Raw genomic sequence first — 26,151 nt, forward strand, 5'->3', positions numbered from 1 at the left:
CATATTTATGGTATGACAAGGTAAAGGTGTATAAAAGTTTCAAAAACCATATTGTCAGGAAAGCATTATACAATGTTTGGATTCGATATAAAGACTTGTTGGAAAGTAAAACTCCCAGGTGGTTGTCACCAATGGAAGCTAAGGCGGTGAAAAAACTTAATATGGATTCTAATTGGCCAAAATACTGTGAAATCCTAGAACAAGATGGTGAGAAGCTTAAACTTCAGAGTTATGAGAAACTAAAGTTCAAAGTTCGAGACTGGTTACATTACCATCAGATAAATGAGACATTTAAGCAGGACAGGAAAATAGGATTTCAGAAGGAGAGGTCAAAGTTAGAAACAGAACTGTTAGAACCCAATACTAAGAAGTTGTCAAGAATGTATAACTTGCTGTTGAAATGGAATACACAGGATGAAACGGTGAAATCAGCTATGATTAAATGGGCACAGGATATCGGTCATGACATTATGTTTGCTGACTGGGAACAGTTATGGACCACTGGTGTTAAGTTCACGGCATGTAATGCCTTAAAAGAGAACATAATGAAAATGATTTATAGGTGGTACATGACCCCAGTCAAGCTTGCAAAAATTTACCATTTGCCCAATAATAAATGCTGGAAATGTAATGAGACTGAAGGTACCTTTTACCACCTTTGGTGGACCTGCCCAAAGATTAAAGCCTTTTGGGAAATGATCTATAATGAAATTAAGAAGGTCCTTAAGTGGACTTTTCCTAAGAAACCTGAGGCTTTTCTCCTGGGCATGGTTGGCCAACTGGTGCCAAAGAAGGATAGGACTTTTTTCATGTATGCTACTACAGCAGCAAGAATTCTTCTGGCAAAGTATTGGAAGATGCAAGAACTACCTACTCTGGAAGAATGGCAGACAAAGGTGACAGACTTCATGGGACTAGCAGAGATGACCGGCAGAATCCGAGACCAGGGGAAAGAGACAGTGGAAGAGGACTGGAAGAAATTTAAAACATATCTTAAAAACTGTTGTAAAATTGAGGAGTGTTAAGATGTCAAGGGGTAAGAAGTAGAGAATTACAGCTGTAACTAATAAGTTTAAGGAAATTTAATGAAAGGGAACTAATAGATAAATTGACTAAAGGGTTGCTAAAGAATTGTGGAATAAGGATGCAGCGAAAGGGAGGTATGGGGAAGTCGGTATATGTTTAATGTTGTGTATATTTTTGTTTTGTGTTGTGTTTGTTTTTTATTATGTGTTTGAAAAATGAATAATTTTTTTTTTTTTAAAGAGGATGTTCCTTAAATGTAACAATCAGTTGTTCCAAATGTATTTGATTCAAATGTATTCGAGTGGATACCTTTATGGGGAAACGTAGCTAGGACAATGTGGAGATATATATATCTTGCTTATAGTGCCTTTGAACGGTCAACGTTCCACCCTCTATCCTTTCAGGAGCTGCCAAAAACACTCTCCACACCACACTGCCATCTACTGGGTCTACAAATGATACCATGAATACACACAAATACAAGCTCTAAAATAAATTAGTTGTATTTCCCCATAAGTATGCAAACATAGGACTATCACACCCGAATTGATAGCTATGCAGAACAGGATTCCCCCCTCCCTCCATCGGATAGCTGCCTGCGCGGCTGTCTTTGGGGGGGTGGAGGGAGGAACGGGCGGGATCGACATCCGATGCCTGCCTGCCTGCCTGAAGATGCCGTGCCCCCGGGGGGCGCTGTGACCGGCGCCCATTGGGAAGGAACAAGACAGGAAAAGGAAGGAAATGGGAGAGGTATTTGTAAGGCCCCACTTTTCCCATGGTGTCCTCTTGTGTGGTCGGAAAGTACTCTTTATTGTTTGATTTGGGTTAATGTCAGAATAAAAGCGAGTTCCTTCAAAACAACACATTCCTTTTTATCTTACCAATTTCTCACATTGTAAGAAGCGGAAGAAGAAACCATAGAGAACATTCCTATTTTCCTTCTGATCAATGAAGTCAAACGTTACAATTATCCATTTGAGAATGAGCACCTATAGGGAGAAGACAGATCTCAGTAAGCCAAAGCAAGGCCAAGACAACCAACCCCTTCTGGAATATGGTCAGCGTGTACAACATCTAGCTGAATCATCACCAGGATAACTAAGTCAGGCTGGGGGAAATATCATTCTTCAGAACCAAGACATCATTACCATGCTTTCCAAGTTACCTGAAAGTCACTACAACACTTGCGAGCACAGAGCCAAGACACAGCTGAAAGAAGAGAATCCTCTGTTCTTACGGAAATGGGAATCAGAGTCTTCAGTAGCCTAGTGCTTATCACTGTGCCTGCAAGACCTTGAAAGACACTGCTGAACATGCTGAACAACTTCACTCTTGATAATTTCTCACAAGTTCGAAGCAGCCCCGGTTCTTGTTAAGGGAGAAGGCAGGGCAATGCAGCTCCGTTGACATACTTTGCTGCCAAGGGGAAAGAGAAGAAGCCAAAACATGTTTTCTTTACCAAGCTTGGCACTGAGTGCGAGTTCAGCAAGTTCTGAATTTCTTCTGGTGCCAAGCCTCTCTCTTGCGCAATCTTTTCCACAGTCTCCAAAGGACTCTGCAAAGCTCCCTGCTTCCGTGAGGCACTATCTTGAATTAGGAAAAAGTCCAAGTGTGATTCAAATCCATTCGAAAAACCGTCCTCATGCATGATGGCCTCTCCAATGGCTTGCTTTACCATCAATTGGCAAGGGAGCCCCATTGAGATGCCATGGCATTTGGAAAACTCTGGAATGCTGAACTTGCCTTTTGCTTTCTTGCTCCTTCGTTCAGTGGGTAGGTAGGTGTAGGTCGGGGCAAGTCGAAAGCTTCCTTAAAATTCCTCAGCCCCAGCCAGCATTGCCAATGGGCAGGATGGTGAGAATTGTAGCTCAGCAACGTCTGGAGAGCCAGAGGTTACCCTCACCTGTTTTATCAGTTAGTGTGCTAAGATCTGGGCACAAGCCCAATTCAGCTGACGGTACTTAACAAGGGCTTGCTTTACACAAAACATGAGAGCTAATACACTATTCTGCTCCAATATACAAAACAGCCCCTTCTCTAGAGAAAGCTCAAGAAAATACAAACTTTGGGGTTTGTAGATGGTTGTAAAGGTTTCCATTTCACTAGTTGGAAACAGCTTCCAGGCTAGGCAGGACCAAGGTTGCTTTGTAACTGTTCCTGTCTGCCTGCTTGCCATCGTGCATATTTGTAAACCATTTCTGCCAAAATATCTACATCTGCAATAGGAGTTTCTGGAAGCAGACCCTGCAGTAGTGCACACTCCATGAAGTCCATATGAAGAGTGTTACGGAATGGAGGGGGGGCATATGAACAAAGTCTTACTCCCGAGTAAGAGACGTAGAGCCCGAGGCGATGACCTCAAGGGAACCCTACCACACTAGGGCTCCCCTCGCCCCGTCCCAACGTTGCACCAAGCACCGCACAAAAGTCCAAAACCCCGAGAAGAAAGCGCCATTTCTGACCCCGTATCCCGATGCTATACACGATTGATGCATTTTATGAATGAACAATGTATTTGCATGAGGATGCGCTCTAGCCAATCAGATGGCGTTGATTGTAGCCCTTCAGCCAATCGCAGCAATGCCATGGCTCTGCAGAGGCAGCTCAGCTCCAGCTGTTTTGCACACTCCACTGAGCGCTGACAAGGTGATGACAGCTCCAGCTGCGAGAACAACGGACTGAGGCAATCGAAACCTCGTTACCCTGTTAATCCAATCAAAACTAGATGTTGTTTAGTCATTTAGTCGTGTCCGACTCTGCGTGACCCCCTGGACCAGAGCACGCCAGGCCCTCCTGTCTTCCACTGCCTCCCGCACTTTGCTCAAACTCATGCTGGTAGCTTCGAGAACACTGTCCAACCATCTCGTCCTCTGTTGTCCCCTACTCCTTGCGCCCTCCATCTTTCCCAACATCAGGGTCTTTTCCAGGGAGTCTTCTCTTCTCATGAGGTGGCCAAAATATTGGAGCCTCAGCTTCAGGATCTGTCCTTCCAGTGATCACTCAGGGCTTATTTCCTTCAGAATGGAGAGGTTGGATCTTCTTGCAGTCCATGGGACTCTCAAGAGTCTCCTCCAGCACCAGAATTCAAAAGCATCCATTCTTCGGCGAACAGCCTTCTTTATGGTCCAGCTAGATACAAAGTAGCAATGTCAGGCCAGGCCACTTCCCAAAAGAACCGTCTGTATTAAAAAAAGCCTAAAAACGCTTGGAAATTCATAGAAAACCACTGGTTTCACCGATTCTCTTCATTCCACCGCCAGTCTGCGTTGTTGGCCAAGGACTTGGGAACCCCTGGGTCCCCGCCAGAATTCCCCAAGCAGGAGGTCACCTACTCACAGGAAGGTACTTTACCCGTAGGTGACAATCGCTGGGCAAAAGCTCTCCTCCGGACTTACCCAGGCGGCAGACTATGCAAACCAAAGTTCTATTGTCCTCTTCCAGTAGGTGCTTAGAATGTACTTGGGTGTCGAGACCCCGCAGCCACCCCCTCGTTGGAAATGACTCACACAAGGACACGGATATTAGGTTTATGTTACTGGGCAAATTTTGGCCACAACTTTATTGAAATTAAAGAATGTGAGCGGTATTGGCCAAGGCACTGATTGGACCTGACTATATCTGACTCCTGCCCATTGTGCAGGAAGTCCCAGTAGGGGGAGCCCTGTCGATGCGAACCAACTCAAGCTCCCCCTGGTGCTCCCGTTGGGGTTGTGTCAAGGCCTTAGCCCCCCAGCCGGGCTTCAGACTAGATCAACACCCTTTAACGGAATACCCTTAAGCATGGAGGGGCAGGTGGTGGCCACACCTCCCCTCCCCCACACAAGGTCAAACAATGCCTAACCACAACCCTAACAAAGTTGTGACGATTGCTACGAGGTAGGCGAAAAGTGTGGGATGTAAACACAGGAGCAGTCAATGACAACATTCCTAGAGTGTACATGTTAGAACATGGGGAGGGATGTCTGTCTAGCAAGCAGGTAAACTTCCTGGGTACGGACTTCCTCCGCATGTGACCAGAGGTGGGTGTGGCCTCACCTGTGCAGGTAAATGATAAAAGCACAGGGCAGGCAGCCATCTCTCTCTCTCTGCCATCTTCCTTCGATGGGGAAACATCTAAGGATGCTCTCTTGGCTCCCAGCCAAGAGAGGAGATAAGGACTATCTTGCTACAAGATAGATTCTAAATGTATTTTACCTTTTTAAGTCTGTGTGCCTTCTGGGATCATATTGTGAACAGAACGTGAGTAAACTCTTTTATACTTTTATAAAGACTGTGTTGTGTCTTGTATTTTAAGAGGGAACAAAGGGGAAATTACCAGAGTAATTATTATAGAGGTTCTAGCGAACCTGTGCAGACGTTACCGTTGCGAACTTAAAGGGGAATGTCTATAAACTCTGCTGATATTTTGGGAACTTGTTAGCACAAGTTGGATAAGGATATAATTAGTCAATATATCCTCTCCTGCACCCCTGAACATTCCCACAAAAACCAAGTGTCCAGTGCCAATTTGCCAAGTGGAAAAATTCCTACCAGGCCCCTCGGACAACCAAGGCGACCAACCAAAGTCCATAGCAAGGCCATTGCCTAACCTGCAAAATCGGGAGGGAGGGCGGGTGATTGAGGAAGCGAGCCAAAGAGGAAGTTCTCTGGGGGTTGGCTGGCCGGACTCTGACGTGGGCAGGATCCCATAGGCAACGGGGGACAGAGTCCCCCGCCCCTGGTGGGGAGTGGGTGGCCACGTGGTCCACCGCAACTCCTCCCCACTGGGAAGTGGAGCGGATTTCCCAAGACATATCCTGTATTTGCATGTTACCCCAACACATTCCTCCTATGTTAATCATGCATAACCCGCCCCTTTTCTGATGGAGTGGTGATGTTTAGCGAACTGCCTGCTGGGATAAGATAGGAACATTTAAAAGTCCTTGTCACCCCGTTCTCGGGGTTCAATTCCTCTCTGAACCTGTTGTGCGATAAACTTTGGTCTCCGCTATTTGCTCCGGTTGGGGGCTGGACTCCTTCTTTGTTCCGCAGGGACCCACGGGCTCTGAGCAGCCTCCCACCTGCAATGTTGTAATCTAAATGAGCACATCTTCCTACAAGTGAATAGTAGCCACCTATCTGGGGGGAAATAAAGTGGTATGCTGAGAGACATGGTTACGGTGGAGAGCAAATCTGTGTTCCACAATCCGAACATCCCGAGAGAAACCAGATGGCAGCTATGTTTTACTGTGTCCACAGAACTCAATGAAAGCCAACCAATGGTTTGGGTCAGGTTAAGTAGAAGCATGTTGAAATCTGCAGATGGCACAAAGTTCATTGGCAGTAAATCAGAAAGAGGGGCAGTCCTTAAACAGCTGAAGAGAAGGGGATAAACCTCAACTGAGCATCCAAGTATTAACATCCTGACGGTAAGGACCTTACCCAACCCTAGTCACATGGAAACACCATTTTAAAGTATGGCTTGATGAGCTAAAAGATGAAGAGGAGTACCCATTCAGAAGCACATCATATTGGAAACAATGCAGTTCAGTACTAACACTCAGATATGCACCAGCTTTATTCCCAGTTCGTGACCCAGCAAGAGACAAACGTACTGGAGCTGATTTACATGTCTTGTTCTTCTTTGCTGGATTGGGGCATAAGCACTGAGCCCTATCTTTCTTCTTACCTTTATTCAAACGGGTCAAGGCTTCTTCAATGGAAAGTCGGTCATCTTCTGTCTCTTCTGGTTTGTTTACTACCAGTAGCCAGCAAAGCTTGTTCTGGCACCTTAGAATTCTCGTGTCTCTTCATTTTTTTCTTATTCCAGGAAAGAAACACAAGACAAGGTCAGCTTTTTCCCCCCTTTTCTTTTGCTAGTATTTTCCTGTCCTCCGATAATCAAGTTTGGTGCAGAAAAGGAATGGAGAGCTTTGTTGTTGTTGTTGTTTAGTCGTGCCCGCCTCTGTGTGACCCCCTGGACCAGAGCACGCCAGGCCTCCCGCAGTTTGGTCAAACTCATGCTGGTAGCTTCGAGAACACTGTCCAACCATCTCGTCCTCTGTCATCCCCTTCTCCTAGTGCCCTCCATCTTTCCCAGCATCAGGGTCTTTTATAATTCCTCATAGTAATCCCATCTGATCACTACATCTCTGGATATTTGCACTCCTACATAGGCTGAGCCTGTGACCTGGCTCAGGAACTAAGTCTTTGTCATTACAAAAGACTGGCCAGGCTCCCCAGGGTACCCAATCAAGTGAGCACTAACAGGTCACCTGCCAGAGAGGAGGTAAACAACGCACTCAGATGTCTGTTGTAGACCGCCCTTTCTGTGATGTAGGTACGATGTATCTGGGGGTGGTCTTGGCCTCCAAGGCGGGCAATTTAAAATGTCTCTATAAGGGCAGGTACATCTTTGTTGTGGGTCCTCCTCCTTCTCCTGCCTGTGGGGGGGGGGAGCACCCTGTTGCAACAGTTCAATAAAGATCAGGCTTACTAGCTGCTTTGCTTCTCAATCTTCTCTGCTTGGCCTCTGTTATTTTCTCCGACCGATGGAGAGCCTACAAAGGACTCTAGAAGGGCTCTTGTGTTCCCCATAAGGGAATAAGGACAGGTTTTTGCTTATTACAATATGCAGGAGTGGGCTGCAAAAGGCGGAGTTTGGCCTCATTAGGTCCCCCTACCATGAACTCCTTAGGTGGGCCACCCTGCGTCCGCCTCGGCATCGCGCCTCGCTATTCTGCAACTCGAGATAACACTGAACTGCTCTGCAGGGTTGTTGTAGGGATTGCAAGTCAAGGCATCCAAAGTGCCTTTGAACATTGAACAGCCCCTAGTCAATGCTTTGAACTACTGTCGCTTTAAAAAGGAAACTCTGATTAGTAAGAGTTTGGGGGATTAAAAATTGGTTTGTCCTGGGGGCGCTGAAGCTGTGTTCTGGCTTGAAAAGCCAGTGAGACCACTGGGCCATCTAGCTCTGTATGGTCTGTCACAGCCAGCAGCTGCTCTCCAGGATTTCAGAGCTCTCTTTCCCATGAATGGGTTGGAACTGCCGCTTTTTGCATCATGTGCCTCTCCCAGTGGGCCACCCCGAGCCATTTGCTGTATAGCGTTCTACATCCCATGTAGTCCTGCTTCTTCCAGCTCAGTTCAGTTCATTCTGCAACTGTGCAAGTTAGGCCGCATCTGCTTTATGCATTCAAAGCACCATCATGCCCCTTGACATGCTAACAGTTGCATCTTGGTATTCAATCCCTTCAGCACCTTGGACAGCAGTCTCTCAAGGCTCAGCCACAGGTTCCTGGTGCCCCATGCTTCCTAGGCCCAGGTCCGTGCTTTAAAGGCACTGTGTCCGAGTCTTTTGTTGTCCCAGGGCTTTCTAATTTTCAGCATCCCTTTCCAGGGCAGCTTTATTTATTTCATGTCTGAAAGGAGTCCTCTGTGCGTGGCAAAGGCTTCTTGCTGGGACAATAGGAGGCTGCCTTATACTGAGTCCCACTATGGCTCTATCTAGCTCAGTCTTGTCCACAATGGATGGCAAAAACTCTCCAGGGTTTCAGACAGAGGACATTCTAGCTGGAGATACAACAGATTGAACCGGAGAGCTTCTGCATGTAAGCAGCTGCTTTACCACTAAGCTATGGCCCTTCTCCCATTGCTTCCGCCCTGAATGAACTGCAAGCCTGTCCTCCAGTCCTCCCAAAACTCTCTTTTGTGGCTACACTCTGCAGGAGGTCATTGGTTGCAGAAGTTGAGCTGTCTGCACAAGTGACTGAATCCGTGAGAAGGCTGATCTGGAATGAAATGCTGACTTTCAAGCATCTCTTGAAGACCTTTTCTATGCCAACAGCTCTGTGCTATCATTTAAACATTTCCTGAGCACCCAGACATTTGAATTCTTTGGACTGATTTTAATGTCCACCCTCCACCCGCTTTTGTACATTGCTGTCTTTTATGACATGCCCTAGCTTCTGAGAAGCCTTTCGCTCAAACCAGTTAGACATGTATGGAACAGACCCTGACGAATCAAATGACAAGGCATAATTAATCCCCCAGCTGAACTGAACAGGGAGCAGCAGCTGGGGTAGAACATGCAAACAAGAAATTATTAGTTCAAGGTACAGAAGCCCCAGAATACCCCAGCCACATGGAGGTCTTGCTCAGATGGAGATGTCTTATTTCCTTTGAAGATATAAGCTGATTAGAATTTTAGGCTGCCGGGGGTGGGGCAAAATCTGAGGATGGGAAAAATGACATCACTGGCAGTCACATGGGAGGCTGCTGAAAATGCACATGGAGAAACAATGGGTCCTTGAACTGAGGGGACTGTCTGACCTGCAGGAGGAAGCCAGTTGTTGAAAGGGAACATGGATCTGAGAAGGAGCTTAGAGGGAGATTTCCACCTCCAGCTGGAGCCATCAATAGCAGTTCGTCACTAGTTTGGAGCTGGGGACTCTTTTTCAGTCTTAAGGGCCATATTCTCCTCTGGGAAGCCTTCCAGGGGCCGTGTGCCTGTGGTGGAAGGGGCCACAGGTGAAAGTGGGTGGAGTGATGAATGTAAACTTTGGTTTCCTAAGGAAGGCTGGTTTCTACACACATTCAACTCTCCACTCTCTGTCCTTCATGACTCAAGGGTGTGAGGGGAGGGATAGTACCTCTGGTGGGGGGCACGTTGTGCTCCTTCTGGGGTAGTTTGTCCACCTTTGGTCACTACAGCTCTTCTCTTAGAAACTGTCAGCCTGCAGCAGCAGCCACACCCCAGGAATGGCTTCAACTGGTGGGCTAACCAGGTGAGGGGTGTAGATGGGTCTCAAACCCTCAGTGAGTTAGGGGCTTCCTCTGTAGACAAAGCTAGTGTCGGGTACTGGCTAGAGGAGGAGGAATGGTGGGAGGCTACAGCCAGGGAACCCCCGTGGGAAGCATCAAAGTGGGAAGGCTCCAAGCCAGGAGACTGCTGGTGGGGTGCAGGAGACAGGTCAGAAGAAGAAGAAGGGGGAGCAGATGGCTTGGAGGCTAAACAAGCAACAGGTTTAAGGGAGACTGAGGCAGCTGAGGAGGAGGAGAAGGAGGTGGAGGCTGAGGCTGCAACAGATCCCCAGGCACCTGCCATGTCCGCTGTTCCCTTCTCCCCTCCTCCTCTGTCCCCAGGAACAAGGGAGGCATTACATGGAGCAGAACAAAAGGCACAGAGAGCCCCTCCACGACTGTTGGGAAGTCAGCCGACTGAGGGGGAGCCTTAGGATAGGGATGCCATATTTCTAATAGTAGAAACCAAGACACCCCGAAAGCTGTGGAGCTATTTTTAGGAAGACCCCCACATTGTTGAGCTTCTTAAAGGAAGACCCAGAAGCTGTTGATGTCTGATAGCCCTACCTTAGGAGGAGGCTAAGATCCTCCGTTCTGGCAACTGGGGCTAGTCCTGCCTGTGGAGTTTCTCTGTCGGGTTTTGTCTCTCTGAAGAAAGAGTCCACCTTACTGCTCATCTCTGAGTTTTGATGCTGAACTGCAGCTGAATCAGCCCTGACAGCCAGGCTCCGGCCAATTGAGCAGATGAGACCACTAGGGGGTCCAACAGTCAAGAAGGTGGTTTCTGCCCGTGCTGTAGAGGGAAGTGACGAGCAGTGGGGCTCATCCACCTGGGAAGGTAGCTCATTTAAGAGAAGGAAGTCCCTGATCCTAAACCTGATTGATCCATTTAGCCCAGTATTGCCCACTTCCGGCCTGAGTGGCAGAAGCTCTCCAAGGTCTTGGGCAGAGAGAGGCTCCTACCTACATTGAGCTTCTAACTGCAGGTGCTAGGGACTGCACCTGGGACCTTCTGCATGCAATGCAGGTGCTGAGACACTGAGGCTCTGGCGCCTCCACAAAACCTTCAGGTATGGGCAGGAGGCACTACTCGGCCTCCTTATATCCCACCCTTCCTCCCAAAGGAGTCCAGGGCAGCAAAGACACAACAGTTAAACAACCAAAACATCCAAAAACGGTTCCTACACAGAAGCAGACTAAGAAAAATCTCTCCTTAGAAGGCTTCTTGAAAGAGGAAGAGGAAGTAGGCATTGAAAAGATAGCAGAGAAGGGACCCCCGATAAGATGGTACCTGCAGGAAGCCGTCATCTGCAGAGCAGAGCCATCCATTAAGGGGTGATATGATTTTTCAGGTGCCTTAGCCTCAACCAATACCTCAAACTATCAATCAACCTCCTCAGTCTCCTATATGCTTCTGATGAAATAGGCTATGCCTGCATAAGTTTTTGTTATGTTGTCCTAAAATGCCCCTACTCTTTTGTCTCTTCCTTCTGAAGGATCCCCGTGAACAAGCCAAAAGCCCTTGAAAACACACACACACACACACACACACACGGACAAGACAAGACAGGGCTGTGCACCACAAACCATCCCCAAATAAGCCTCCATTCCCCATCAATCAATATTGGGCTAAAAGCTATAGAACACAAAGCTAAATGCACCTAAAAACTGGTTTTGAAATAGCCTTGGTCTTACCTAGTCCCTCAGCCTTGTGAGTTTAGGAGCTAGTCTGCAAGGGTGAAAATCTAATGGAGGATTCCATTGTTGAATTAACCAAGCAAGGGTCATAGTTGCCACTATGTACCTTGTGGTTGCTCTGTGCCAGAGGGCAAATGAGGGTGGGCCTCCTCCATCGCCTGGCTGGGAATGAGAAAGGAAAAGGTCAGAGTTGTGTGAGAGAGCTGGGCTGGAAGTTGGCAGAAGTCACAGAGAGAGAGCCATGCCTGATTTCTTCTTGATTCGAAGGCTGTAACTGGAAGAAGCAAGACCTTCTGGGGCGTTAATGCTGTGAGCCTCTCCATCTTCGGCTCAGGTTGTATATGTGTGTGATGAAACCATATATCATAAAGACACCACAGTCTCCGCTGAGCCTCATTCCAAGGAAACTTGCTCTAACAACCTCACTAATGCAGCCCCTTCAGTCCTTTATTCTAGTTCCCCTTTCCATGCCGTACCATACAAGGCTTTGCCAGTATTTTCAGGGTCATCTTCCACCACAATTTAGGGTTGCCATATGTCTGGGGAAACACGGACATGTCCTCTTTTGGGGGACCAACATGCCTATCTGGGCGATTTTTTACATTTTAAAGGAAATGTCCAGGTTGAGGGGGAGTTGTTGAGGTCTCAGGCTCAGGTGGCTCGGGAGTGGGCTGCTCTGCCCATCATGGCCCCTGCCAGCCCGAGCTGGGGAAAGGGGCATGGCAGTGGCGACCCCGAACACCTCTTTTCCCAGCTCGGGCTGGCAGTGCCTCAGGCTGTCCTCTTTTTTTGCTCTTGTACCTTCGTTTTCAAACAGCTTAGTTCTTGAACGTTTTGGCTCCCGGAACTGATTCCATTCAACTTCCAAGGTACGACTGTAATCAAAATAAAAACAACAACCACCCAGTAACCCACAACTGGATGGCCCCATTGGGTTCTGGAATTATGGAGGGATGAAAAACTTACCGCATTCCACTTTCTCTACACCAGGCGTGTACCCCTGACCGTGTCCTCCCTTACTCATTTCCCCCCTAAACTAGAAAGCCCCAAATGTTTTAGCTTCTCATCTGGGAGGGTTGCGCACCACAAACCATCCCCAAATAAGCCTCCATTCCCCATCAATCAATATTGGGCTAAAAGCTATAGAACACAAAGCTAAATGCACCTAAAACCTGGTTTTGAAATAGCCTTGGTCTTGCCTAGTCCCTCAGCCTTGTGAGCATTCCACTTTCTCTACACTATGCGTGTACCCCTGACCGTGTCCTCCCTTACTCATTTCCCCCCTAAACTAGAAAGCCCCAAATGTTTTAGCTTCTCATCTGGGAGTTGCTCCAGCCCCTTGATAATTTTGGTTGCCCTCTGCTGAACATTCCTGCCCCCCCCCAAGCTCTGCCTTCAACTACAAACATGGCAGACAATGCCTTCCCTGCAGTTGCACTGCCAAAAAAGTTCAGTTTTACTTTTAAGGACAGGAAATTCTCCTGCAGGCCATCTGTGCTAAAGAGAGGGTGCAGCTATAAGTCTCCTTCTTTTGGACCACCCAATTTGCATAACAATAAGACAAGATTAAAAGTGTTGAGTTTTCCCCACCCCATGGAAAAGGAGCAAATGAAAAATCCTCTCCTGAGCTCTGGCTGCGACTTCCTGAGCATGAGAGATGAAAAGGGCCTGTGTGGATTTGGCAAAGTCAGCATTCACAGTTCGAGAATCACACTTGGCTCATGACCAAGGGTGTCCAAAAATAGCAAAAGCCAAACTTTTGGCTCAGAGTTGAAATGCTGACGTTCCTCTTCTCTATGGCCTGCTGGTCAGCGGATGCCTTGACCAAGACCTGGTTGTCTAACTTGAGACCTTTCGCCTACAGCTGCTGTTCTGGGCTATGAAACAAGAGCAGCAATTCAGCCCTTGGCTCACTGCAAATCATGTGTGCAAACACAGAACCTGGCTTGGGGCTGCTTTGCCTCTGACTTACTTTGCAACATCCTCTCCCCCCAGAGGAATCTTGCTTTGAACAAAAGTAACCCACAGTGGAGGATCAACTTCACTTTACTTGACTAGACCCAGTGGCGTAGTGGGCTGCGGGGCACAGGGGCAGTTGCCCCAGGCACAAAATTGTTAGAGGTGCACAATTTCAGCACCTGGTGCTGCCTCAATACAGCTGCACGCTTCCATCACTGGGGTCCGATGACAACGGCTTGTCCATGCGATCAGGTAAGTGACCTCTCCAGACAATGGGGTGGCTCTTCTTTTCTCATCTCTGTGGCTGTGATCCCCTGGGTGATGTGGATGCCATTGGGGAGTAGAATGCGCATGCATACTCCGTCTGTTTCCCTCCCTCCTACCCCCTCCTCCACGTGGCCCCGGGAACTGGCAAGGAAGAGCTCTGGCACCCTCCTCCCTTGGTGGAGTCTACCTCTTTTTATCTCATGACAGGAGTCATGGCAGGAGATCTTGGACTCTGTATCAGACCCTGATGGCAAAGGTGGTTCTGTTAGACTATGAACCACCTGAAAGAGTCTCCTGGTACTGTTTTCACCAACAGATCACAGCGCCAGGTTTAGACCGCAGCGCCACCCGCGTCCCTCCTGCACATCCATACCCTGGGGCAAGTCTGGGGATGGGCTCTTGGTTTCTTTGGCCAACTAACTGCTCAGTAAGTGTCACCTTTGGGCACTTCCCTGGGTGTACACGTGTCCTCACGCTTGAGGGATTATGGCGGGAGATAGAGGGGGAAAGAGTCCTTTCCTTAAGGGCAAGAATGGCGTTGGAATGGAGGAAATTGATGCAGGGGGTGGATTTTCTGAAGTGAGGGGCTTTTCCTAAGCCGGCAGTCCATAAGGGAAGTGGCTTGACAGATTTCTTGCAACAAAGGATCACTTTGGGCAATAGAAACCAGTTCATGGGCTTTTGATGGACGGAGTCCATTGTTCTCTCAGCCGGCGGCCACTCAGGAGCTCAGTCAAGCTGGCGAAGCTCCGCTGCTCCGCAGAAGGGAAACAGGCAGCGGCCCAAGACAGATTCTGTCCACTAGAGGCCGCTAAGCGCTATTGGCTAGCTGTCCAAATCCGATGCTTTTGATTGGGCTATACGCAGCAGTATGTAAATACAGAGTTCATGCCCAAGTCCCCGCTCATATTGATAGGCTTTCATACCAGAAAGAGGGAAGCAGGGTCTTTTCTTCTTAAAAAAAGATGTGGTGCTTGGTGCGACAGGGGAAGGAAAGGGCTTTCTCGAGCTCATTGTCCCGCGCCCTAGCTATGAGGAGGGGTTTCTGGGGAAGGCGAGATCCCTAGCGAATTCCCCCCTCGGAAATTCCGTGTAGCATATTCTTAGAAAAGGAAAAAAAGGAAAAAGGAGGGGGAGAGAAAAGACTGCAAGGGAAGAAAGGTTTCCTCTGTTCCCCTCCACTCTTCCAAAATACTTCCGAGCTGAGGTGCACAGCTCTTTCCTCCCTTGTGACCTCCCCACCCGCCTCCTCCTCCCTCCCACCTAACTGGCTGTGTCACCTTGCCTGCCAATCATACCTCCCTTTGAACTTAAGCAGAGTCCCATCCCTGTTTGTGCCAGTTCTGGAGTCTAAAAGCCGAGGACCTAAATCAGCCAAAGGAAAATGACACCCTTCCTACCCACGCAAAAATGCAACTTTCATTGGTCTGTTTGCTACTGGACGTGGGTTTGTTTTTTTCTTTTGGTTTAAGAAGCGAAGCAATAGCTCATTTGCTTGCGAGTGTGGGAGTCTGCAATTCTTGGTGTTCCAGGGCTTTTTGCAAGTTGGAGTTGCCTCCAGTCCACCCCGGATGTAAGAACAGTCCTTCTGGATTAGACCAATGGATGATCTAGTCCAGCACCTTGTTCCCCATAGTTGCCCAGCAGAGGCTCACAACAAGCCCATAAGCAGGACCTGAGTGCAATGGCCCTCTCCCACTCATATTCCCAAGCAGGGCCGGACCTCTGATGAGCCAGAGTGAGGCAGCTGCCCAGAATGGCTGGGGCAACCCAGTCCGATGGACAGCATAGAAATCTCAAGGTTGAATTTGTCTGATTTCCTTTCAGAGCCATTCAAGTTGGTACTTTTCAGCACCTAGGGGTGTAGTGGCATCTGGACCATGGACCTCTCAGCTGGTGACTTGTGGGAGTCAGTCTGCAGCTCACCACACCTCAGCCAGTGGGATGTATCACCAGAGATTACAGAACCCCAGCCGAGTCTTCAGAGATGTCCTGCTCTCAGCAGAACAGCTTCTTCCAGAGCAGTGGCGGAGCAGGGTGTCATCCTGCGGGGGGGGGGGGGCATTCACTGGTGGCTTGGGAAGCTGGGAGTCATGGGTGGGCGCTCCCGGCTGGAGGAGGCAGGCAGGGGAGAGGACGGGAAGGAGGCAGGTGAGCAAAGAACGGAGGGGGGCAGGAAGGGGAGAGGAAGGAAGCGGGATCGGTGGGTGCGCCTTTCATTCTGCCTGGAAGACCAGCGCCTACAGCTGGACTACCATGTGGATTGAAAGGGTCACTTTGGGGGCAGCGCTGCAAATGCAGAAGGAATCTTGATCGTTTGGGATCTTCATAAGCTTTCTTCAGCCCGAACATCACAGCGACTGATGCCAAGTGACACCGGCACACTTAGGGATCCGCAGAGTTTGTGCATCATGCGTGACAGACCTCAGCAACTCAGCATTTTGGCTAATCAACTTTATTTACATATCAACATACACACGGAGCACTGCAACATGGCTCCCTCTCTCTCGAGCATCAGACAGCAAAGAGAAAAAGAACAAAGGACAATAGTCCCACTTCACGGAACACAGGAACACAAACATCCTGTCGCCGTCACTTCCCACTCTGTGGAGTCAAAACATAGACAACAATCCCATGACTGCAATCATGGAGCTGGAATTCTCACAGTTTCAAGCGCTACCACAGGTTCCGCAGAATATCTGTACTGCATGGTTTAGTGTGGCAGCACCTGCCCTTTGGAACTCCCTGCCTCTTGCAACAAAGCACGTGCCTTTGCTAGACGCTTTTCAGGCACCTGCTAAAAGCATTCTTGTTGAGGCAAGCATACCTAGAAGCTTAGGAAGTTGAAGTAATTTTCATCTCTTTTAATATTTTAGATTTTGTATGTTTTAAAGTAGGATTATTGATTTTTCTTGATTTTACTGCTGTGGTGGTTTTTTTGTTTTTTGTTTTGGTAAAACACTTTGCAGGCTTTTAAAAATAAATTTTATTAAATAAAGAAGCAATACATAGAACTAAGAATAGAAATATATAGGAAAATATATATCCCCCCCTTTTCTTTATTTTTCCTTCTCCACCTGCTGCTGCTCCTCCTCCTCCTCCTCGTGTTCCTCACCTGAAGGAAAAGCCAAAGAACCACCATTAACATTGGTGCCTGGTATGTGCAACCATATGCTGTATTTTTATTCTTTTTGGCAAGAAAATGGGCACACAAGGAGGCAGCAAACCTTTGTGCCCTTCAGAGGCACATGCGCAGTCTGCTACTGGCCTCTGGTCTCCTGCGCATGGGGTGGGGGTGGGGGGGAGGCCACCCCTTCCACGCAGCGAAGGCGACCCTGGCATGGCTACCAGCTGCCCACAAAGGCGCACTGAACTGGGCTCCAGACTGTGGTGGGACTCCCCTAAGCCCCAGCCAACATGGCCAGCGCTCATCAGGGATGATGGGACTTGAAACCCAACATCATTGGGAGGGAGGGCCACGTGAAGACAGGATTCTCAAAAATACCTCTGGCTTGCGGCTCCTGGAGTGTTGCTGGCCACGCCTGGAGTTTCTCTTCAAGCTCCTGGAGCTTCACACGGAACACTTGAGCTTCCTTAAATACTGTTTCAGCTGCATGCCACACCCCAGCCAAAAGAGCTGTAATCACTGAGAAAAAGAAGGGAGCATCTGTGCATGCCATACCGGTCAAGTTGCACCAAAGTGGGGCTTGTTCATCTGAGCTCCACAGGCTTTTTTTCTAATTGTTTGACTGGGGTTGTTTGTTGGTTTTTCTTTAATTTGGGCAAGGCCTTTTTATGTGCCCTTTCAGTCCCCAAGAGCCAGCACTGTAAATCAGTTTTAAGGGAGTCTTACAACCACAGCTGCCGCCACCCCCCAACATCATCAGTAGTTACACATACAGGCTTTTAAAACCTATTTAATATCTTTTTAAAAAAGTTAACCTTGTAATTCCTAAATCATTTTAAACACTTTGAAATACTTTCTAAAATTCTGCTTTTTAACATTTATGTAAATGGTGTAGTAAAGGAACCCAAATGGCCAGATATTTCCCTGACTGTATTTGAGGATTTGCTTCTCTGATAGGAGTACTGGGTCTCATCAGATGACAGCCTCGGCCTTGAAGGCATCAAGATCTGCACAAGCAATTCTTAGCTTTACCAGAACTGAAGGCGGCAATGGGATTGCCCCTGCTCCGAGAAGATATACAGTGGTACCTCAGAAGTCAAACGGAATCCATGCCAGAAGTCCGTTTGACTTCCAAAACATTCGGAAACCAAGGCGCGGTTTCCGATTGGCTGCAGGAGCTTCCTGCACTCAATCCGAAGCCGCGGAAGCCCCGTCGGACATTTGGGCTCCAAAGAACATTCACAAACCGGAACACTCACTTCCGGGTTTGTGGCGTTCGGGAGCCAAAACATTCGAGACGCAAGGCGTTTGGGATCCAAGGTACGACTGTATTGGTAAGGATAGGAGGGGATCGGGAGAGACAGGGAAGCCCGGAGGGAACGCCCCAGCTAGCCCAGCTCCGACCCCAAGCCAATATCACCAGCGGCTGGAGCAAAAGAGCAGAGGAACCGCGCACCGGGGAACGGCTGGGGGCTAGAAGAACGCGGCGTGGACCCTGCCCTGCCAGTGCAGGGGGGCACAGCAAAACCCATGCTTTATTTTATTTAGTTTATTTTCAGTCCATTTCTTATCCGTATTTTAAAGCCCTATGAACCCAGGTAGGCGGCCTGAACCATTGGAGCCCATTTCCTGGAACGGCCGCCTCAGCCCCGATCTAGGGACCCGACACCAAGCCCTGGGGGTCCCACAGGAGAATTCAAACTGCCCCTTTTTCTTGTTCCCTTCTCTCTCTCTCTCCTCCTTCTTCTTTAGTTATACACACAACCCTCCCTTTTTAATTAATACATTATTACTCATTATTCATCCATTTCTATTCACTTCTTACTCATTTACTCATTTTCATTATTATTACTCATTTTTTCTTTTTTTTTAAAAAAAGTTTTTTTAAATTTCTCATTAATGAATTCTATATATACCGTATTTTTCGCTCTATAGGACGCACCGGACCATAGGAGGCGGAGAACAGGGGAAAAAAATTCTCCCCCTCTCTGCTAAGCATCCCTTCAGCGAAGTGGCAGGAGAAACGGAGCCCCTTCCATTTCTCCTCCCGCTTCGCTGAAGGGGCGCTGCACAGAGAGGGAAAACTGTGCAGCGCCTCTCCAGCAAAGCGTAGCCTCGAGAGCAAGAGGGATCGGTGTGCACAGACCCCTCTCACTCTCCAGGCTTCAGGCGGCAATCCGCAAGCCTTCGGAGCACAGAATTCCATTAGCCTTTACATTTTTAACTTGGGACTCTTATCTGCAAACTCCCAACCCCACCTCCCCACCTTAACACTGGGAGGGCCATGTCCCCGGAATTTGTGAAGACAGGATTCTCAAAAATACCTCTTCCTTGCGGATCCTGGAGTATTGCTGGCAACGGCTGGAGTTTTTCTTCAAGCTCCTGGACCTTCATACGCAATGCTTGATCATCCTTAAGTACTGTTTCCGCCCCCGTCTTAGGGCTATTGGGCGCCTTCTTCAGTATTTCAACATCCTGGAGAGGACAGACACTTCCTGCTAGACATTTACTCCAGACATTTACAGAAGGCACAGAGGCACTGGTTGAAGAAGTTGGGAATGAGCAGACAGTGCTATTGCTGAGAAGGAGCTCCACCCCAGGGTGCTAAAGAGCTCTTTCCCTAGCCTGCAGGTGCCAGAAGGCCAAGCGCTGATGTTGCAGTGGTGGTACTTCAGAGGCGTAGGAGAAAAGGCTGCTCTGGATTCTGGGTATATAAATGGCCTTGCCTGAAGCTGTGGATTGTGCTCTGCATTAGCAGAGAGGCTCTACTTAGTTGCAAATGAAGCACATTTCAGTCATTATAGAAACCGGTGTTTCCATGCAGGCTTGTTCAGGAACTCTGTGAACTAGACAGCCGCTGTTTTAAAGTGGCCCTTTTTCTGGCAGGTTAAACGATTAAAGTTGACTTGATTCACTTCATCCGCCAACTACCCTTCTAAGCAACCAGAGCAATTACAAATAAAAGGTTCTCCAACCGTGCGCTATCCCTATCTGCAAGCGAGCTCTCCCACAAAGTGGGGAGGGACAGGGGATCCCCTCTGCTGTGCTTTGCCTCAACGCCCCAAAGACAAGCCGTCCAGCTGGAGAAAAGGGGGGAGGGGTGTACGCCACAGGAACGGCCAAGAACGCTGATTTTTGCTCAGCAATGAGGCCTTAAAGCAGACAGACCTTCCTCTGGGTCTCTTCTCTCTTGGGTCGGGCTCTCCCTCTCCTCAGCGGCGGCGGCTGCAGCAAGGTCGGGGCACCCCCCCCCCCAGCCAGCGGATTGGCTGGCTGGAATGTCCCCGGATTTAATTAATGTCCCCGGATGTAGTCAGGACCTCCGATGCTGCTTGCTGCCATGGCATCAGCCATGTTGCAGCGCAGGAAGTCCCCAGGCGTAAATCCGGGGACATTCCGGGGACACATTTCTGCCGGGGATAGATTGCTGAATCCGGGGACTCTCCCTGGCAACCGGGGACGCCTGGTAAGCCTCCTTCTGGCCTTACCTGAGCAGCAAGTGCAGCTTGTCCTGGATCCCCGTGGATCCCTTCAGCTGCCATCAAGCTCCCAGGTGTGGATCTGTTGTCCTGACCTGATTTTTAAATAGAATTCCATTAGCCTTTACATTTTAAACTTTTGACTCTTATCTGCAAACCCGCAGCCCCACCTCCCCACCTTAACACTGGGAGGGCCATGTCCCCGGAATTTGTGAAGACAGGATTCTCAAAAATACCTCTGGCTTGCGGCTCCTGGAGTGTTGCTGGCAACGCCTGGAGTTTCTCTTCAAGCTCCTGGACCTTCATAGGCAATGCTTGAGTTTCCTGAAATACTGTTTCAGCTGCATGCCACACCTCAGCCAAAAGAGCTGCTATCACTTAGAAAGTTTAACAAGCTTTTTTTAATTTATCATTAAAGAATTCTCTCTCTATATAACTACTTTTCCATCCCCACTCCTCCCCTTTTCCTATTTACGTATTACAATGGGTTTTTTTTTCTTTTCCTTCTCTTTTCTGAACAAACAAACTATTTTCAGTAGGAATTTTTGTGTGTTTTTTTTTCTTTCTTCTTTTTCTCTCTATCTCTTTTCTCTGTTCCTTATCTTTTCTTTTCCATCTTGTCTTTTCTCTGACACTATAACTTGAACCACCACAGCGACTTTTGATTTTTAAATAGAATTCCATTAGCCTTTACATTTTTACCTTTGGACTCTTATCTGCAAACTCCCAACCCCACCTCCCCACCTTAACACTGGGAGGGCCATGTCCCGGGAATTTGTGAAGACAGGATTCTCAAAAATACCTCTTCCTTGCGGATCCTGGAGTATTTCTGTCAACAGCTGGATTTTTTCTTCAAGCTCCTGGACCTTCATAGGCAATGCTTCATCATGCTTAAGTACTGTTTCCGCCCCCGTCTTAGGGCTATTGGGCGCCTTCTTCGGTATTTCAACATCCTGGAGAGGACAGACACTTCCTGCTAGACATTTACTCCAGACATTTACAGAAGGCACAGAGGCACTGGTTGAAGAAGTTGGGAATGAGCAGACAGTGCTATTGCTGAAAAGGAGCTCCACCCCAGGGTGCTAAAGAGCTCTTTCCCTAGCCTGCAGGTGCCAGAAGGCCAAGCGCTGGTGTTGCAGTGGTGGTACTTCAGAGGCGTAGGAGAAAAGGCTGCTCTGGATTCTGGGTATATAAATGGCCTTGCCTGAAGCTGTGGATTGTGCTCTGCATTAGGAGAAAAGCACATTTCAGTTATTATAGAAACTGGTGTTTCCATGCAGGCTTGTTCAGGAACTCTGTGAACTAGACAGCCGCTGTTTTAAACTGGCCCTTTTTCTGGCAGGTTAAACGATTAAAGTTGACTTGATTCACTTCATCCGCCAACTACCCTTCTAAGCAACCAGAGCAATTACAAATAAAAGGCACTCCAACCGTGCGCTATCCCTATCTGCAAGCAAGCTCTCCCACAAAGTGGGTGGGGGGGAGGGGGATCCCCTCTGCTGTGCTTTGCCTCAACGCCCCAAAGACAAGCCGTCCAGCTGGAGAAAAGGGGGGAGGGGTGTACGCCACAGGAACGGCCAAGAACGCTGATTTTTGCTCAGCAATGAGGCGTTAAAGCAGACAGACCTTCCTCTGGGTCTCTTCTCTCTCGGGTCGTGCTCTCCCTCTCCTCAGCAGCGGCGGCTGCAGCAAGGTCGGGGCACCCCCCCCCCCAGCCAGCGGATTGGCTGGCTGGAATGTCCCCGGATTTAATTAATGTCCCCGGATGTAGTCGGGACCTCCGATGCTGCTTGCTGCCATGGCGTCAGCCATGTTGCAGCGCAGGAAGTCCCCAGGCGTAAATCCGGGGACATTCCGGGGACACATTTCTGCCGGGGACAGATTGCTGAATCCGGGGACTCTCCCTGGCAACCGGGGACGCCTGGTAAGCCTCCTTCTGGCCTTACCTGAGCAGCAAGTGCAGCTTGTCCTGGATCCCCGTGGATCCCTTCAGCTGCCATCAAGCTCCCAGGTGTGGATCTCTTGTCCTGACCTGATTTTTAAATAGAATTCCATTAGCCTTTGCATTTTTAACTTTGGACTCTTATCTGCAAACCCGCAGCCCCACCTCCCCACCTTAACACTGGGAGGGCCATGTCCCCGGAATTTGTGAAGACAGGATTCTCAAAAATACCTCTGGCTTGCGGCTCCTGGAGTGTTGCTGGCAACGCCTGGAGTTTCTCTTCAAGCTCCTGGAGATTCACACCGAATGCTTGAGTTTCCTGAAATACTGTTTCAGCTGCATGCCACACCTCAGCCAAAAGAGCTGCTATCACTCAAAAAAAGTTTATTTTTTTTTTAATTTCTCATTAAAGAATGCTATATATATATAACTACTTTTCCATCCCCACTCCCCCCTTTTTCTGTTTACTTATTACAATGTTTTTTTCTTTTCCTTCTCTTTTCTGAACAAACAAACTATTTTCAGTAGGAATTTTTGTGTTTTCTTTTTCTTTCTTTTTTCTTTTTCTCTCTATCTCTTTTCTCTGTTCCTTATCTTTTCTTTTCCATCTTATCTTTTCTCTCACACTATAACTTGAACCACCACAGCGACTTTTGATTTTTAAATAGAATTCCATTAGCCTTTACATTTTTAACTTTGGACTTTTATCTGCAAACTCCCAACCCCACCTCCCCACCCTAACACTGGGAGGGCCATGTCTCCGGAATTTGTGAAGACAGGATTCTCAAAAATACCTCTTCCTTGCGGATCCTGGAGTATTTTTGGCAACGCCTGGAGTTTTTCTTCAAGCTCCTGGACCTTCATACGCAATGCTTGATCATCCTTAAGTACTGTTTCCGCCCCCGTCTTAGGGCTATTGGGCGCCTTCTTCAGTATTTCAACATCCTGGAGAGGACAGACACTTCCTGCTAGACATTTACTCCAGACATTTACAGAAGGCACAGTGGCACTGGTTGAAGAAGTTGGGAATGAGCAGACAGTGCTATTGCTGAGAAGGAGCTCCACCCCAGGGTGCTAAAGAGCTCTTTCCCTAGCCTGCAGGTGCCAGAAGTCCAAGCGCTGGTGTTGCAGTGGTGGTACTTCAGAGGCGTATGAGAAAAGGCTGCTCTGGATTCTGGGTATATAAATGGCCTTGCCTGAAGCTGTGGATTGTGCTCTGCATTAGCAGAGAGGCTCTACTTAGTTGCAAATGAAGCACATTTCAGTCATTATAGAAACCGGTGTTTCCATGCAGGCTTGTTCAGGAACTCTGTGAACTAGACAGCCGCTGTTTTAAAGTGGCCCTTTTTCTGGCAGGTTAAACGATTAAAGTTGACTTGATTCACTTCATCCGCCAACTACCCTTCTAAGCAACCAGAGCAATTACAAATAAAAGGCTCTCCAACCGTGCGCTATCCCTATCTGCAAGCGAGCTCTCCCACAAAGTGGGGAGGGACAGGGGATCCCCTCTGCTGTGCTTTGCCTCAACGCCCCAAAGACAAGCCGTCCAGCTGGAGAAAAGGGGGGAGGGGTGTACGCCACAGGAACGGCCAAGAACGCTGTTTTTTGCTCAGCAATGAGGCCTTAAAGCAGACAGACCTTCCTCTGGGTCTCTTCTCTCTCGGGTCGGGCTCTCCCTCTCCTCAGCGGCGGCGGCTGCAGCAAGGTCGGGGCACCCCCCCCCCCAGGCAGCGGATTGGCTGGCTGGAACTGGCTGGAATGTCCCCAGATTTAATTAATGTCCCCGGATGTAGTCGGGACCTCCGATGCTGCTTGCTGCCATGGCGTCAGCCATGTTGCAGCGCAGGAAGTCCCCAGGCGTAAATCCGGGGATATTCCGGGGACACATTTCTGCCGGGGACAGATTGCTGAATCCGGGGACTGTCCCTGGCAACCGGGGACGCCTGGTAAGCCTCCTTCTGGCCTTACCTGAGCAGCAAGTGCAGCTTGTCCTGGATCACCGTGGATCCCTTCAGCTGCCATCAAGCTCCCAGGTGTGGATCTGTTGTCCTGACCTGATTTTTAAATAGAATTCCATTAGCCTTTACATTTTTAACTTTGGACTCTTCTCTGCAAACCCGCAGCCCCACCTCCCCACCTTAACACTGGGAGGGCCATGTCCCCGGAATTTGTGAAGACAGGATTCTCAAAAATACCTCTGGCTTGCGGCTCCTGGAGTGTTGCTGGCAACGCCTGGAGTTTCTCTTCAAGCTCTTGGAGATTCACACCGAATGCTTGAGTTTCCTGAAATACTGTTTCAGCTGCATGCCACACCTCAGCCAAAAGAGCTGCTATCACTTAAAAGTTTAAAAAGTTTTTTTTTAATTTCTCATTAAAGAATTCTATATATATATAACTACTTTTCCATCCCCACTCCCCCCTTTTCCTATTTACTTATTACATTGGTTTTTTTCTTTTCCTTCTCTTTTCTGAACAAACAAACAAACCATTTTCAGTAGCATTTTTTGTGTTTTCTTTTTCTTTCTTTCTTCTTTTCTCTCTATCTCTTTTCTCTGTTCCTTATCTTTTCTTTTCCATCTTGTCTTTTGTCTGACACTATAACTTGAACCACCACAGCGACTTTTGATTTTTAAATAGAATTCCATTAGCCTTTATATTTTAAACTTTTGACTTTTGACAAGGTCCCAGGTGTGGATCTGTTGTGATTTTACATCTCCATTCCAACACGAAACGAAAGCCCAGAGCCTGGCTTCATGCTCCCCCTCATCTGGAATATGGTCACTTCAAGCCCCCTCCCAGCCCAAGGATCTCCTTGTAGAGGACGGCTTGCAGGAAAAGAATAGAAGAGTAGCCATAGATTTTGTAGTCCAGCCTATTCACATAAGCAGACCAGTCCCCTGCAGTGCACACCCTCCTACTCAAAACCAAGTCAGCTCACCGCCATAAACTGGGCCTCTTTCTCCTGCTTCACTTCTGAGATATTTCAGGGCAGGCTGGATTAAAGTCGGCTCACATTCCTGGCAAGGCTGTTTTCGTCCACGGAGTTTGTCCTATGAGACACATGAGCCAAATAGCCAAGGAGACAGTTTTTTAGCTGCCTGTCATTCATACACTTTATACTGAAAGGATTTCAGGGGCAGATGCTCTTTTTCTGCATGGAGGGTGGGGGTTTCCAAAGGGGCACTATTCAGACCTGCATTCATGGCTTATGAGTCGTAGCCGTGTGACAACTGCACATCATGCTGATGTGTTGAAGGGCTGATGTTGCACTTCCAGGTAGAAGAGCTCATTGGCATTATTTTAGGCTCTGTGTCAATTGACTTTGTAACATGATGGGGGGGGGGAGTTCTTATTTTTTGAGTATTTACCTGCAACCTATTATGTGGGAATCTCAAGGTACTTTACAACTAGGTCCGAAAATAGGCAAACATTGAAATGCAGGCCTACAGTAAAAAAATATCCTTCAAAGCCCATATTGGCTGGCAGCAGCATCCCCCCAAGTCCATGATGGATAAACATTTTCCCCCCATGGAGCAGAATTGCACCCATGTTGGCAAAGGCCTCCTTTCTAGAAGGGGGAGCAGAGGCTGCCCCCACCCACTGCTCTCTTCTCCCAGGCATCTGAAGAGACAAACGGCTCCCCTTCTCTACCTGTGTGCCACAAGCCTGAATTGCAAGACAGTTCCCACTTTGGGGCAACAGGGAACAAACATGCAGAGGATGAGTTCTGAGGCTCCCCCAACAAAGCCATTTCCCTGGGCCCACCTGCCAGCCTGCTGCTGGCTGGCTGCCCACCCACAGGAAAGTGGCACGATCCTCCCCACCAACAGGACATAACAAGAAGATGGGGACGATAACATAGGACTTCC

At 48.4% G+C, this 26,151-nt stretch overlaps 1 long non-coding RNA gene across 1 annotated transcript; it reads right to left on the reverse strand.

Moving 5' to 3' along the window:
- Positions 1-23,111: 23,111 nt before the first annotated feature.
- LOC309362426 lies at positions 23,112-25,334 on the reverse strand. The gene is made up of 3 exons (XR_014164957.1): positions 25,221-25,334; positions 24,251-24,336; positions 23,112-23,227 (listed from the first exon to the last, which is right to left on the reverse strand). It is a non-coding gene; the product is annotated as an uncharacterized lncRNA (long non-coding RNA).
- Between the last annotated feature and the right edge of the window lie 817 nt (positions 25,335-26,151).

This window comes from Podarcis melisellensis (genome assembly GCF_964234715.1).
Source record: "Podarcis melisellensis genome assembly, contig: HAP1_SCAFFOLD_225, whole genome shotgun sequence".
Lineage (NCBI taxonomy): Eukaryota > Metazoa > Chordata > Lepidosauria > Squamata > Lacertidae > Podarcis > Podarcis melisellensis.